Source organism: Balaenoptera ricei, chromosome 10 (assembly GCF_028023285.1).
Source record: "Balaenoptera ricei isolate mBalRic1 chromosome 10, mBalRic1.hap2, whole genome shotgun sequence".
Taxonomy (NCBI): domain Eukaryota; kingdom Metazoa; phylum Chordata; class Mammalia; order Artiodactyla; family Balaenopteridae; genus Balaenoptera; species Balaenoptera ricei.
In genome coordinates this window covers 13,475,513-13,489,370 of record NC_082648.1, presented here as the reverse complement: position 1 = coordinate 13,489,370, position 13,858 = coordinate 13,475,513, and the positions used below count along the sequence as shown (strand labels likewise).

At 36.5% G+C, this 13,858-nt stretch overlaps 1 protein-coding gene across 8 annotated transcripts in view; it reads right to left on the bottom strand.

Annotated features, from left to right (window-relative positions):
- MGST1 (microsomal glutathione S-transferase 1) overlaps window positions 1-13,858 on the bottom strand; it is a 413,587-nt gene that overhangs the window by 120,180 nt on the left and 279,549 nt on the right. For 2 of the 8 annotated variants that reach the window (XM_059935378.1, XM_059935380.1), the window contains one exon: window positions 7,595-7,711. The exons of the other annotated variants lie outside the window; for them this stretch is intronic. The gene's annotated coding sequence lies outside the window, so the exon portion shown is untranslated. The remainder of the gene's footprint in view (window positions 1-7,594; window positions 7,712-13,858) is intronic. 8 annotated transcript variants of the gene reach the window in all.

Genomic DNA, 13,858 nt, shown 5'->3' with positions numbered 1-13,858 from the left:
CATGGCTTTATCTAAACATGTTTAAGGATTTATGCTTTCCATCTACGTTACTTCTCACTTGGTCATACTTCTCACCCATTTACCACCTGCTATGTGTGGTGTACTTCCTTTTTTTTTTTTTTTTTTTGGCCTAATTTTACCTCCTTTAGACTTTAAAGGGTGCCTCCAGGACTAGCTAAGATTTGATGGACAAATCCATATTCTACCAAAAAAGGAAGTAAGATTTACCAGTTTGCTCTAGGAAACGGCAATTAATCACAGGCCTGAGAACAGTTTCTATAGAAGCATATCAGTAGCAGTATTGGAAAAGCTAGCATCAGCAGACGTTAGTGCTTCGTTTTCATGGTCCGTGTCTTTTGAAAACTACATATATTTATTCTCCTATCTTGGTAATGTACACTGGAACCTGGCTGTGACACTGACTGGAATAGGGCAGAATGTGAGATAATTCTGAATTCCTGCCAAGAGTTTTTAGTACTACAAGTATTTAAAAGACTCTCTTCATTTATTATGAGGTAATACAGCTCTAATCTTGTGGATAAATTTACAGAAAAAGGTACAGAGAGCTATTATTTAAATAATTGATATACAGAATTCCAGTTGAGCGGTTCTAACAGGTTTTTGAAAAGAAAGGAGCACCAGATTCATCTGATGCTCTAATTATAAAATGACTTCAAACTATTAATCAATCAATGAACAAATACTGGATTCCTGCTCTCAATAAACCATGTACAATTATTGCCTGTCTGATATATATATGAAACTGTCTTTGGCACAATAATCAGCACTTGCCTATAATGAATGAATTTAGTAGACAGTTATGATGTGAATGCAAGGCATTTGGTTTGATGCTAAAATCCGAAACTAAGATAAATAACATCAAATAATTGTGCTCAAGGAGTTTACAATCAAGTAGACACAAAAGCCGAAAAAAAGAAGTTGCCACTAAACTTAAGGATGAAAAGATTTCAATTTAGCAATGAGAATGATAATTGGGGTATGATCTAGAGCAGTAACAGGAAAAAGGTTGTGAAAAAATTTAGATTTCTGCTCATCTTTGTTATATGCTCTTAGATGAGTAAGGAAGAGAAAGAGTTATTTTTCAGCTTGTTTTAGTTTGGGTAAAGGTAAGGGTACAAACTTTGAACTCTTCTGCTCACCACCATTTTAAGCCTATAATGAAATCTTTCAGGGAAACTCGAGCCAAAGTTCAAGACAAGTAATTCCACAGCAAATATTAAAACAGTTTAAAAGGTCACTGATTTGGGGTGGGGAGAGCAAAGGTCATTCAGCAAAATGTAGCTGCTACAACAAAGAAAAGGGAGATCAAATCAGAAAGATCTGGAAGAACAAAGCATTAGAAATCTAGTCGTTCTTGCCTTGTGAAAAACAGACAAACGAGAAATGTCAGAAAGGATTGCTATCACCACTAGACTAGGTTTCCGGTAAAGTGGGAAGGAATCAGGTGCCCCTCACTCCTTTTAATTATCTTAGATCTTTGTTTTTTTCTCTAAATCCATAGAATAGATGCCCCCACAAATCTGAAACTAAGGGTTCAGACCCTTCTTGGAGATTTCAGTAAACATATGTGAGAACGTGTCTTAACATTAAGGGAAGCAAAAAGTGAAATAAAAATAAGCAACATTCTAAACATACAAATATTATTTTAGAATTATAGTATACTTTTTAAAGGTATTCCAGATTGTTTATCTCTCCCAAAAAACCCTATAAGGGAGTTCTTATTTTTCCTATTTTATAGATACTGAGATCCAGAGGAGTTTGGAAATTGTACTAACTTCTGAAATAAATATGAACCTCATACCTGCTGGAGTTAAAAGAAGCCACAATGAGAGGAACAGGACTGAAAAAAAATGATAAAACTCATGAAGCTAATCAAGAGAATGTGGTAAAAGTTTAGGATAAACAAGTGGGTCAAAAGAACAGAATAGAATCCAGAAATAGAATCACACTCAGTTGATCAATTGGTTTTCAGCAAAGGTTCCAAAGCAATGCAATAGAGAAAGGAAAGTTTTCAATGAATGGAGCTGGAACAAATGGAGAGCCATATGGAAAAAAAGGAACTTCAACCCCCAGCTCACACCATACACAAAAAATAATTCAAGATGGATCATAGACCTAAAGGCTAACACTGTAAAACTTCTACAACAAAACATAGGACAATATCTTCATGACCTTGGAGTAGGTAAAGATTTCTTAGACCAGACACAAAAAGCATTATCCGTAAGAGAAAAAAAATGATAAATTGGACTTTATCAAAATTAAGAATTCTGCTCATCAAAAGACATCATTAAGAAGATGAATAGGCAAACTACAGTCTGGGAGAAAATATTCTCAATACATTTATCTAACAAAGAACTTGTATGCAAAATATATAAAGAATACCTATAACAATAATCAGGAGACAAAATATATAATTAAAAATAGAAAAAATATGCAAAAGATTTGAACAGACACTCCACAAAAGAACATATCTGAATGGTTAAGAAGCATATTCAAAGGTGTCCAGTGGCATTAGTCTTCAGAGATATGCCCTCAGATAACAATGAGATACTCACATGGGTCTCTTTCTGGGCTCATTGTTTTATTCCTTAGCTCTATTTTTCTATCACTGAACCAATGCACTGTCTAAATTATTAATTACATAATTAGTAAGACAAGTCTTTTCAGCTAGTTTTTGAGGAGAGTCTTGGCTATCCTTAGCCCTTTGGTTGAAGTTTCATGAACAATTCCTGGTCACGATTTTGATTACATTTTGAGATAAACCTAAGTTAGCCATGAAGTTTTAGTTTTTTAATATATTGCTGGGTTCACTTTGCTGTTAATTTTGGTTTGGAGTTTGCATCTTGGTTCATGGATGAGATTAACCTGTAGTTTTCTGGTTTTTTATACTGTCCTTGTCTAGTTTTGGTAGTTAGGGTCCCATTTTATTTATAATAGAATTTATTTGTGCTTTCTCTTCTTTCTTGATCAATTTTTGGCTTTGTGATCCTTTCTATTAAATGTTTATTTCATGTTTCATTAGTTTATGCTTCCCTCTTTTACTTCCTTCCTTCAAATATCTTTGTATTATTCCATAGTTCTCTTTTTGACTTGTTACTTTGTTCATTGATATTTTTACTTTTTGCTCCTTCCTCATAATATAATTGAATTAAAGTTATAAATATCCATCAAAAAAATCACAATGAGATATTTCTTCCCAAACATTAGGATGGCAAGAATTGAAAACACAGACAAGATCAAATACTGACAAGGGTGTGGAGCAAATGGGATTCTCACATGTTGCCTGTGAGAGTAAAAAAGTGGGATACCCACACTAGGAAAACTGTCTTGTAGTTTCTTATAAAGATAAACTTAGACATAGGCTATAATCCAACATTTCCACTCTGAAGAATAACTCAAGAGAAATGAGGACATTTAGACACAAAAAGGATTGTTTAAGAATTTCTTTGCTGCTTTATATACAATTGCCAAAAACTGGGAAAACCTAAATGTCCATCAGCAGAAGAATGGGAAAACAAATTGTGGTATATACATATAAAAACACTACCTACAGCACAATTTAAAAATAATAATAAACTACAGATACGCACAATAACATGACTAAGTCTCAACACTATGTTAAGTAAAAAAAATCGAGACACAAAGGACTACATACTCTATGATTCATTTATATGAAGTTCAAAAACAGGCAAACTAATCTATGATAACAGCAATGAGAAACGTGGTTGTTTCTAGTGATAAGGGTGATAATTAGCTGAAAAGGAGCATAAGAAAACTTTCTGGAGTGATGAAAATGTTCAGGATATTAGTTACATGCAAGTATACATTTGTCAAAACCATTGAACTGTATACTTAAAATCTGTGCACTTCACTGTATAGTAATTAAACCTCAATAACAGATTATTCTTTAAAAACTCATGAACTCTATGGAAAGTGGCCATGAGCTAAGTCTAAAATAATTACATATCCACCTCTATCAATTCTGTCTTAATACTGGATTGAAAGTGTTGAAGGTAAATATATTATGGCAGAGTCTGTGAAATTCCTGGTTTATTTCGGTGTTTCTCCCTCTTCTAAGGAAACTATAGATATTGCTGTTTGTTATTCCCAGAAGAGGGATATTCTTAAGTGCAATTGTCTGCCGGGGGTTAAGAAGGACATCACCCCTTTCATTCAAGCAGCAATACCTAATCTTGCCAAGATTCTCTGGCAAAGATTTCAGGCAACATGGAGAGATAACTCTTCATTTGTAGGACTGATGTTCACTTTTCCTGCATGCACCACTATACTGATTCATAGGCCCTACTATGGGTCCAGGGTAGGCATCCCAAGACTTCAGTCACAAAAATTCAGTCCTATACACACTTAGGTTAATTTAATCAAGCCGTTCAGTGTAGATGATATATTGGATGTAGATATTAAAACACTGAATTGACAGAAGCAAACCTGAAAATATTACTTCAAGTTTAGAAAACAGGCAGTAGGCACCATTTGCTATCTCCATAATTGCTTTCGTGTTTTTGACATCATGTAAGTTAACTGACAACAATTACCAGGACATACTAATAAAAGTTACCATGGTTTCTCCCATGGGGGTTCTTTTAAAAATATTAGAGCCTTCCGTATGCTGAGAGAAATCACTTGGCAAATCTTGTAGAACCTATTTTTTTCTGCCAAGCCTGCTTAAAATTCTTCTTTTTCTCAGTTTTGATTTAGTAACTTTAGATCTCTGCATTATGTTGTGTTTTGCAAGGAGCTATTGACTTCAGCTAAGGAACCGTGAACAATAATTATTTTGCATGACTAAGCTCTGGTACACCATTGTCAGACAGGCACTTTACAGTACCACTAGTTTCAAAATTTAGAACAGAACTGTCAAACAAGCAAATGCCTACACCAAAGACTTCTATTTTCAAGCTACAGGCATGAGTTCTATGATGTGCAATAATAGAGTGAATCTTTGTGTTCTCGTGAAAGCTCCTGATTTGACAGTCCTGGAAACGAAAGCCTGTTTCTTTCTGGAACAGATATATCAGTGGTAGCAACAGTACAAATTTTCAAGCAGGGCTGAGGTATGGCACGAGTGGTAGAAAAGGGAGACTCCAGGCGCTGAGATTATTAAATGTTTTTAGGAAGGACTGGTTTTAGGGTGAGCAGAGAACAATTTACCCCGAACTGAGAACATCTGATTTGGTTCATCTTGGGTGCACATCTTTCCAATTATTCCAGAAAACTTTTATGGAGTTACCAATTTATACCCACTAAAATTTTTTATCCTAGAAATAATATAAATCTAATTCAAATATTTCTCGACATTGTACAAAGCCCAAGAATGGAGCATGTAACAGTAAACATTCATAAACAGGGGCATACATTTTATATAAATTAAATGTCTTATACCTTTTCAGTACAGCCAGGTATGGTCTATCAGGAACATAGGGCCAAACAATTTCTGTTTATAAAGTTAACTTTTAATCCCTTTAAATTTTTATAACACCTCAATTTTTTTCTCTCTGTCTTTTCTTCTACTGATAATTTGCTTCTTAAAAGAACACTTTAGAACAAGTATTAGCTTCCTTGCATAGATTAGGAAACCGAAGAACAGAGATTAATGACCTTGAAATGGCATATGGCATTTAAAAAATAAAGGGGAGGGACTTCCTTGGTGGCGCAGTGGTTAAGAATCCGCCTGCCAATGCACGGGATATGAGTTCAAGCCCTCGTCTGGGAAGATCCCACATGCGGCGGAGCAACTAAGCCTGTGCGCCACAACTACTGAGCCTGCGCTCTAGAGCCCGTGAGCCACAACTACTGAAGCCCGCGTGCCTAGAGCCCGTGCTCCACAATAAGAGAAGCCACTGCAGTGAGAAGCCCATGCACCGCAACGAAGAGTAGCCCACGCTCGCCACAGCTAGAGAAAGCCCGCGCACAGCAACAAAGACCCTACGCAGCCAAAAATAAATAAATAAATGAACGAATAAATAAATTTATTAAAAAAAATAAATCAATAAATAAAAAAAATAAAGGGGAGGGTGGGAACATGGCTAAGATGCCACACAGATGCCTCTGTCTTTATTTTACATTTAAGTATTTAACTTAATATTAAAATATTTGAAATATTTCCTTTTTATTGGCCCAGACAAGTGTTCAGTCTCTCCAAAATTAATTCATACTAGTAGATTTACTATTGCTGATTTATAAATCAGAATTCAATTTATTAGGTATAAAAGGAGAGTTGTTCCTTTCCACTGATCAGATAGTCATATCTTCTTTACAAAGTGCTCCCTTCCTAGTTGGAAAACCAAATGGGAAATAATAAATTGTCCAGAACAAAAGAAATACCTCATCCAGGCTATAGTAGAATTGGAGAATTATGTCAGGTTCCCTTCAGAGGATACCTTTCCAGTAACCACAGAAATAACACCAGAATTTTTAAACTGAATTCTCCAATTTAACCTTCCCCTACTAGTATAGCCTACCCAGCACTGCCTGTTGATGCACAGCTGTGATCAATCCACTCTTCTCCTAGAAACTTGTAGTAGAACTTAAGAAACAATGATTTCCACCAACAGTGCCCTTCCTTATCTCTTGTAACTCTTTATTTTAATACCTTTTTTATCTGATACTAGTATTGCTACTCCAGCTTTCTTTTGATTTCCATTTGCATGGAATATCTTTTTCCATCCCTTCACTTTCAGTCTGTATGTGTCCCTAGGTCTGAAGTGGGTCTCTTGTAGGCAGCATATATATAGGTCTTATTTTTGTATCCATTCAGCCAGTCTGTCTTTTGGTTGGGGCATTTAAGAAAACCATAATTCAGAAAAGAGACATGTACCACAATGTTCATTGCAACACTATTTACAATAGCCAGGACATGGAAGCAACCTAAATGTCCATCGACAGATGAGTGGGTAAAGAAGATATGGCACATATATACAATGGAATGTTATTCAGCCATAAAAAGAAACGAAACTGAGTTATTTGTAGTGAGGTGGATGGACCTAGAGTCTGTCATACAGACTGAAGTAAGTCAGAAAGAGAAAAACAAATGTCATATGCTAACACATATATATGGAATCTAAAAAATATGGTACTGATGAACCTAGTGGCAGGGCAGGAATAAAGATGCAGACATAGAGAATAGACTTGAGGGCACGGGGGGTGGGGAAGGGGAAGCTGGGACGAAGTGAGAGAGTAGCATTGACATATATACACTACCAAATGTAAAATAGATAGCTAGTGGGAAGCAGCTGCATAGCACAGGGAGATCAGCTCGGTGCTTTGCGACAACCTAGAGGGGTGGGATAGGGAGGGTGGGAGAGACGTTCAAGAGGGAGGGTATATGGGGATATATGTATACATATAGTTGATTCACATTGTTGTACAACAGAAACTAACACAACATTGTAAAGTAATTATACTCCAATAAAGATGTAAAAAAAAATCAATCAATAAACAAGGAAAAAACAAAGAAACAATGATTTCAACTGATCTGTCTTTCCAATCTCATCTGTAAGATGCATCAGATTGGAGGACAGTTAAAGTACTCGGAAAATGGGATGAGTCTTCTTACCTGGTTTGGTCAACTTCTATGGCATCAAAATCTTGACAGTGACAGTGAGGTCAACTGTACCTGCACCCACTTATAACAGTACCCAGAAGAGTAAGTACGTGTAACTCAAGTTTCTCTCTGTGAAAAGAGTATGAAAATCACTACACAGACATTTTGAAAATAAACAATACATCTTAGTACACAAATAAAAACTGTGAAATTCATATTAGGGAAAGTTTGCAATTTTACGATTTCCAGACACCCTCAGAAGAAGTTGGCAAATAAAAACGAGAGAGGGTTTAAATAGTTCTATGTGAGATAGAAGAGACATAAAAAGCAGACAGGCTTACGAGAGCAGAAACCTTACAAACCAGGGCCAGAAGTTCAGCGGGAACAGTTAGGAGAAGGATGGAGAAAGAGAGGAAGTGGCTAGTGAAAAAGAGGAACTTCAGAGGGAGAAGAGACATAGCCAATGAGGATTTTCAAATGAGGATTCTAAGCATAGTATGTAATGTAACCGTCCTCTTCTTTTCCCATCAGTCTTCAGTAAAGTATCCAACCCTCTAAAGACTTAAGGAATTGGTTTTTCTTCAGGAACTCATGAGAGGTGCTAAGCTGGGCTCCAGCAAACAAGTTGAGAATGTAGAAGCCCCCTGAGCACAGCCATGTCTTGGTCAAACAACTAATATGCAATGAACACACAGCAGGCTCTGATCACAGGGCCAGTTGCCCCTTGGGAAGAAACTGGCAATCATTGGATTCAATGGCTCAATAACTGGCAATAACTTGATTCAGAATGGACTTTTCCCCTACATTTCTACTCTGTTTTTGTCCAGTAAAACCTATGCTGCATGTTGTTTTGGAAACCTTATTATGAAGTCTCAGTCTTTACTTGGACACTTGCTCATAGCGCAGTCTATATATATGGAAGTCTGTATATGATGTCTATAGAAAGTGCTGACTGGCTGCAGACAATGACGGTCTCCACGTCTGCCATCTCTTTGTAAGATCAATGACCTTCTATTCTGCTACTCACACGGCATAGGAAAGATAGGGGCGGGGTTTAAACCCCTATTAAGATGAAAGTGTTGCTTCCTGCTTCACATGAGATCTGAAAATAGATTGCTCTACATTGGCAGTGACAGGACACTTTATGTCAACTCTATGAAGTTTCCATCCCCCATAATCTCTGTCAGCAGTGGTTTAGGAACGCCAAACTATTTTAATAGCTTATGGGGCCAGTACACAAACTCTTCGAGGTATAGTTGATGTACAATATTATATATATTTCAGATGTACAACGTAATGATTCACAATTTTAAAATAGTTATTATAAAATAATTAACTGTTCCCGCTGAACTACTGGCCCTGGTTTGTAAGGTTTCTGCTCTAGTAACCCTCTCTTCTTTTTACGTCTCCTCTATCTCACATAGAACTATTTAAACCGTCTCTCTTTTTTATTTGCCAACTTTTTTTGAGGGTGTCTGGAAATCATAAAATAGCAAACTTTCCCTAATACGAATTTCACAGTTTTTATTCTTGTACTAAGATGTATTGTTTATTTTCAAAATGTCTGTGTAGTGATTTTCATACTCTTTTCACAGAAAGAAACTTGAGTTATACGTAAGTAATCTTTTGGGTACTGTTATAGTTATTATAAAATATTAGCTATATTCCCTGTATTGTACTATATAACCCTGTAGCTTATTTATTTTATACATAGTAGTTTGTACCTCTTAATCCCCTACCCCTACGTTGCCCCTCCTCTCTTCCCTCCTCTCCACTGGTAACCACTGGTTAGTTCTCTGTATCTGTGAGTCTGTTTCTTTTTTGTTATATTTACCAGTTTGTTTTGTTTTTTTAATTCCACATATAAGTGATATCATACAGTATTTGTCGTTTGACTTATTTCACTTAGCATAATACCCTCCAAGTTCTCCATCCATGTAGCTGCAAATGGCAAAATTTCATTCTTTTTTATGGCCAAGTAGTATGCCATTGTGTGTGTGTGTGTGTGTGTGTGTGTGTGTGTGTGTGTGTATACCACTTATTCTTTATCCATTCATCTGTTGATGGACACTTAGGTTGCTTCCATACGTTGGCAATTGTAAATAATGCTGCTATCTTAACTGTACAGGCATACTTTGCAGATATTCCAGGTTCAGTTCCAGACCACCACAATAAAGTGAACATCGCAGTAAAGCAAGTCACAGAAATTTTTTGGTTTCCCATGGCATGTAAAAGTTATATTTGCACTATACGTAGTCTCTTCAATGTGCAAAGCATTATGTCTAAAAAAATAATGTACATGCCTTTAAAAAATACTTTATTGCTAAAAAATGCTAACCATCATAAAAGTCTTTAGTGAGTTGTAATCTTTTTGCTGGTGGAGGCTTTAAAATATTGTGAGAATTATCAAAATGTGACACAGAGGCATGAAGTGAGCAAATGCCGGTGGAAAAATGGTGCTGATAGCCTTTCTCGATGCAGGGTTGCCACAAACCTTCAACTTGTAAAAAGCGCAGAGTCTGTGAAGTGCAATAAAATGAGATCTGCCTGTGTATGAAATCCCAAGCCAGACAGAGAAAGCAGAGACTAGGGGGAGAGTCTAGATGGACTGTCTACTCCGGGGTTCGTCAATTGACACTGCTTCCCCCCATTTCCATTGCAATACCCTCTCCTCTGTTGTCTTATCTGAGAATATCTTCTCTCTCACATCAGTCTATCTGAAATCCATAGAGCCTCTTTTTTTGAAGCTTTTACCTAGTTAAAAGTGACTTCATTTCTGCTGAACTCTTGCAGCAGATTATATTTACCTCCTTTATAGTATGTTTACATTATCTTGTAATTTAATTACTTTTGTATTTTAACACTCCTACTAGTCTACTCTTACTCACCTTTAAATGTATGGCATATAAATGTATAGAGCCCTAAGTTTGTTGAAAAACATTGTGCCTGTGTGCACGCACACACACACAAACACAAAAAGACCAGAAGAAAATAAACTAAATGGTGATAGTTATTTTCCCTGGCTTAAAGTCATCCATATCATTTCCATTTTCTTCCTTATACTTCTCTTTATTGTTGAAAGTGTCCATCATAACATGTATTACTTTTTAGTGTAAAATACAATAATAAATATATTTGATCAGAAATCCAAATATTTGATTAGTTCCTTTGGCCAAAGATACTTTAGGCCCTTTATTTCACAAGACGCTCTAAAGTGATATCAATAAAACCCAAATCACTTATCATCTAGGGTTATTTGCCAGAAGGATGAAGAATCCTAGTTCATATCATGAAAACAGACTCTAGTAGCATCTGCTCAAGTGGTTTCCAAACTATTTTTTTCAGTAGAATTCTATTTTCAGAAGAAATCTTACATAGAACCTTAATATCTAAAATAATTGACAGCAAGGTGCAGGTTTCTCAAATGGCCTGAAGTCTTTAGTAATTGGAGCAAATATGCACTTACTTGGTTAGAAAATCCCTGAATCACCCCTTGGAACCTTAGGGTTCATCTAGTGCAACCCTCTCATTTTACCAGAGAGGAAATTGAGGCACAGAGAGGTTATAATGCCGTCCAAGATCAATCAGCTAGTAACTAGAGCCTACATTTTCTAAGTCTAAGGTTCTGGCTCTTATATCATATGGTCCTGATTCTTGTTTGGGATTATTTTAGAGCATTACATGTATCTGACCTAACTCCAGATTGTGACGTACATCCAAGCGAGTCCTTACCCTCTGCTTACACCCTAGTCTCAATGTCTAAAGTCCTTTTTTCATTTCAGATCCCAAGGAAGCCTTCCCTGTCACGAACTTCTCTCACCAAATAGCTATTTGCTGACTTCCCAGGGCTTCTTCTCAATGCCTGGTCTGTTATCGGACCATGTGCTCATCACTACATTGTTCCTCCTTTGACAGACTGATGATATGTTTGAACCTAAAAGTATTGACATCTTTTCTGTCTATTCCACATTTGGCCTGATTTTACAGTTGAAAGCACTCCAGTCTCCACGTGCCTATCTCTAAATTCACCATTCCAGGCTGAGCAATACATCTAGATCTTTCTCCATTCTGTTTTCTCTTTCTTGCCCAACCCATATGTCAAATCCTTGAGTACATTCTATCTTGGTCTTACAAATTGGAGTAGTACATCTCTCTCTCTTTTTCTTTCAGGGACATGAGTCTACAGGGTAATGACATAAGACAACAAATGACTAAGTGCTCAAATGAGTAGAACAGGCAATACCAGCTTTGCTGGTTTAGAAAAGGAAAGTTCAATCTGGGTTAAAACAGGAAAATGCTTTTGAAGAAGACAGTACTTTTTGGTTCCATTGGATAGACAGTTAGGAGGGGGACAATGTGAGCAAATGAACAGTCTGAAATACAGCGAGATTGACGAGGATTGAGAAAAAAAGAAAAATGTTGTAGAGGGGATTTGTGAAAGGTTATTTTTGCTGGCGATTAAGATGAATTCTTTTATAGAGTACATTAAAATAATTTTAGTCACCAATCCTTCAAAAAATTCTGGTTTAGATGTATGGCCACATCCTTCTCTTTATTTGTTATCATTAAGTGGTCTTAAGTGAAACCATGAAGTAGGCAATGGTTATCTGGCAGAAAAGGTCAGCCAGGCTTTTCTTTGAACCTAGAAATACATGAAAATGTCTGCATTGCTTTTCTGGATCTAATAGTCAGTGGTCACAGTCCTTTTGTGATAAATCATGGTAGCTGCTTACAGCCTGAGGTTGATCTCAAAAAGTTTGGGCTCCTTCCCTGCCTAACTTCTCTGCATATATTTGTTAGAACTTTTTATGTTACAAGTATCAGAATGCCCAACTCAAATCCAATTAAAAGGGATTTATTAACTCACATAATTGGGTAGTCCACAGGTATATCTAGTTTCCATAAGGAAACTTGGATTAAGTTTCATAAAATAAAATTGGGATGTCTCTCTTTCACTCTGCTCTGCTTCCTTGCTGTTGGCTGAATTCCAGGCAACATTTCCCCTCATGCTTTCAAGATAGTCCTGTCTCTGGAAACACATTAAGTCACAAGGTAAACGTTCTTGTCCCTAATTGGTTTTAATCGAGTCAAATATCCATCTCAGAAATTGTGTAGATGAAATACACTGAATGGCTTACACTGGTTATGTCAACTTGGAAGATGTTTTCGAATGTGATAAATATTTAAATTGGTGAACCTTGAATAAGCAGATTGTCCTCCATAATGTAGGTGGGCCTCATCCAATCAGTTGAAGACCTGAATAGAACAAAAAAATTGGCCTCCCAGAGCAAGAAAGACTCCTTCAGTTGACTGCCTTTGGTCTTCATCTGTACCTTCGGTCTCCTGGGTCTCCAAGCTGCCAGCCCACACTGAAGATTTTGGACTTCCCAGCCTCCATCATCACATGAGCCAGGTACTTATAATAACTCTATCTATCTATCATCTATCTATCTATCTATCCACCTATCTATCATCTATCTATCATCTACATCATCTATCATCTATCTACATCACCTATCTATCATCTATCTATGTACATCACCTATCTATCTACATCATCTGTCATCTATCAACTATCTATCTATCTATCTATCTACCTATTTGTCATCTCTCTATCTATCCTACTGTGTCTCTAGAGAACTCTGACTAGTACAACCACTGAGTGGCTCCTTATAAGACAATGAACAAATATCCACTGAGACTTAGCAATTTTCTATGACCTTTGGTCTCATTTCTGAGATCAAGTGACTGGCTTTGAATCTCAGTTCAGCTTTTTGTTAGCTATACAACCAGTAAGTTACCTGACCCCTCTGTTCCTTATTTTCTCCTTCTCTGTTCCCTATTTAAAGATAATAGCATCTACCTCATAGCATTGTTGCAGTGATAAAAAAAATAAATACATGTTAAATGATTTAAACAGGGCCAAGAACATAGAAATTATTCTAGTATGCTACTAAATATTACTATTATCTTCATCATCATCATCATCACCTCATTTGATCCCTACTTCTTCCTCCCCATTCACTGGGTTTCAGTTTTTCCGTATTATATTGGACAGGGCTCTCAACTGAACTTTCCTGGCTTAGGTTTTTCAGGCTCTTTCTGGCTCTTCTATCAGAATTTACTCATGCCAAGAAGATATTCATCAATGCATTCTTTCCATAATTTACAAAGTTGAACAGACAGCTTAGAATCACAGATTTTTAGAACTCATGGAGATCACCTAGTCCCATAGTTTACAAAGTAGGGTGCACAACAACCTTAATATCTTGATTC